This window comes from Notamacropus eugenii, chromosome 1 (assembly GCF_028372415.1).
Source record: "Notamacropus eugenii isolate mMacEug1 chromosome 1, mMacEug1.pri_v2, whole genome shotgun sequence".
Classification (NCBI taxonomy): Eukaryota; Metazoa; Chordata; class Mammalia; order Diprotodontia; family Macropodidae; genus Notamacropus; species Notamacropus eugenii.
This window is the reverse complement of record NC_092872.1, coordinates 710,767,310-710,770,244: the sequence shown is the minus strand read 5'-3', so window position 1 is coordinate 710,770,244 and position 2,935 is coordinate 710,767,310. Positions and strand designations below refer to the sequence as shown.

The window sequence follows — 2,935 nt, the reverse complement described above, 5'->3', positions numbered from 1 at the left end:
CATTCTACCAGGGGAAGTCTTTACATGCTCGGGGCAGACACCCCCTTAACTCCCTAGTGGGTTTGAGATCTGTTTAACACTTCTGCTGAGATTGTTTTATCTGCATATAGTGAGAGTTGGGTGGCTGATTGGACCCTAAAGGTGGATGAACAGCCTTGAAAATGGCTCAGCAAGCCTTCACATCAGAGGTGCTAGTCCTCCCTTAACACCCCATGTACCCCAATTATAATACTAATAATAGCTAACTTTTATATCATCTTGTAAGGATTGAAAAGTATTTTATACTCATCTGATCTTCACAAGGTAGGAACTATTATTCCCGTTTTGCAGATGGAGAAATTGAGGTTGAGAGCGTGACTTGTTTAGTGACTTAATCCAGGGTCACATAACCATTAAGTATCTGAGACTGGATTTGACTCGAAAAAATCTAGCTACTGAAGCACTCAGGTGGATAGTTATTTTGAGAAAAAGGTACAATTTTGACTTTTAAGTCCATTTAGGGGAGACTAGAAATTTAGAGTAGCCTCTCCAGGTGGGCTAGCTGCTAGTTAGAGGGTCCCTTATGGAATGTACACTTGTTACCAGCTGAAAAAGTTCAGAACTTCAAAAACCCAAAAAGAAGGCAAGCTATGGGATGCAGAAACATTTATAAGAGTAAGCTGGGTCTGTGAGGAGGTATGCAAGGGGAGGTGGAAAGTGATGTAGAAGAGCAAATCCTGGGCTCCCCCTCTTATTAGTGAAGGGCTATCAGTCACAGAGATGGTTAGGGCATGAGTTCTAAGTAGGCAGTAAAATGAAATAAGACTGCTCTAGACTTGCATAGGTTCCCAAAGTGGGCAATACTGTCCCTCTGAGCAGGCTTTGGAACAATCAAGGGGGTGGTAGTAGCCTCACATACAATTGGTGGCTGTGGAATAAAAAGAAGGGGGCAGTGGAAGCATAAGGAAAGAAGAGATAAAAAATTTTGAAAACCCGTACTTGTTTCATCTGTTGTGTAACAGTTAAAGTTCTCGTGATTACATCATTTTCCAAATACATAACATACAAAATGCAAGGTATAACCTATTAGTGGTAAAGTTCACCAACAGGTCTTAACAAGCAAGTGTTGGCAGGCAAACATGTTGTGTATTGTCGGAAAATCTAGCATGCATTGGCAGGAATATGTACATGTAATGACTTGTTTACAATACGATACTATATGGTTACGTAACAATATTGCCTCATCAAAATTTCAATGCAAGGAAAACCCACAAATTTACAGTAAATTATTAAATGTAAGATGTATCATTAAAAATTACATATTTTTGAAATGATGCACATTTCAAAGTTAAAGGGTTGAAGAGATTTCCAGAGGGGTGCTGAGTAATTTTTTTTTTTTATTTTGAAAAGTGGGCAGTAAGCCAAATAAGTTTGGGAACCTTTGATGAACTGCTGTTGTGGTGACACATGGATTAGTGTTGCATTGTGCTACTGTTGAGAAAGGTTTTGTATTCTACTGTTGTAGTTGGTAGATTGACAAGATAAGGACCACAATACTATGCCAAATAGGTGAGGTTTTTCATTTTAACTTTTTTTACTTCATATATATTTTTAGAACTATTTAAAAATGTCCACTTTGGCATCAAAGCTATATTTACACTAGGTGGGAAAAGGTGATTATTCTGCTACTGATAAAGGTGGTCAAGGCTGATATCTAAATCTTTTTATGCACATACATAAGCACAGATATATATATATATGTATATATATAAACATGTGTGTATATATATACACACATATACATATATAAGACATGTTTTTCTTTCTGCAGAAATCTAATGATGCCACATTTAAAATAGTAAATATGGTTTTTCTAACAAGCAAATTATTGCTAGTACAATGCAAATGGAAAAAGAAAGAGAGGAATAAGCATTTTATAATGACTACTGTATGCCAGACACTGTGCTAAGCTCTTCACTAGTATGGTCTGGAAGTGACTGGGGAGATAGGAGGTGAGGTTCCTATTCTGCTATTTACTCTCCTAAGATCTTGGACTAAATAGTACAGTTCTAATGAGCAGTTTTGGAACCCAGCACAAAGAGCACCTCAAATATTCTCAAACCAGCTTTGTAATTCACAATGTGAAAATAATACAAGGAACAACTAAGAAAAACTCAATTGAGCTCAAGAGGAAATTAATTACTACAGTGGGTCACAGATGGGTGTTATTCACAATGCCCTCCTTGTTGTCCCCTTTTAACTAATTATGCTAACTAGGTGCTGAGCTGGTTTTTGGTGAAAGAATGTGCATGTTAAATCCTTGTCCTCCAAAACTTTGGTGCTCTGGAGCAAAGCCCTCATTGCCCTGCCTTAAGGCTCTTCACTTAAATTCCTTAACCACATGTAAAGTACCAGTCTTTTTCTAGGGCATCTCTAGTGATTAGAGCACTTATCATGAACCAGGAGATCAAAAGGTTCAGAACTGTGTGGGCTTTGGAGGAACAATGGGCAGCACTTAAAGTTCCACTCCCCCTTTTCTTTGAAACATCCACACTGGTTTTATTATGGCTTGAGTTACTGAACAAAATAGAGTACTATCTGAATTAAAGGTGCTTCTGGGTTCTCTGATCTCCCCCAGAAGATGAGAAGGATAGTCTGTTTTCTATAATCTTTTCCTGGAAGGGAGAGAAAGGGTGAGAACACTCCTAGGCACTGCCAAGTAAGAAAAAAAAAAGGGAGAGCCAGAAAAATTATTCTGCAAGAATCTAAACCATGAATCCCACATTGTACTCTCTTCTAGATGTCTCAAGCTTCAGCCAAAATGGGTCACTTCTTGTTCCCTAATTCCCTTACTCTTAGGGACCCTACGCTGGTACCTGTAGAGTCCCATGCACCAGGCCACTGTTGAGGCCCCTTCTTGGCTCAGAATTTTTGTGGCCTAGGGCCAAAAACCAGA

General features: G+C 38.6%; 1 long non-coding RNA gene across 1 annotated transcript in view; it reads right to left on the bottom strand.

Annotated features, from left to right (window-relative positions):
- The window catches only part of LOC140521445 (uncharacterized), a 194,809-nt gene that overhangs the window by 20,127 nt on the left and 171,747 nt on the right, over positions 1-2,935 (bottom strand). The window lies entirely within an intron of this gene.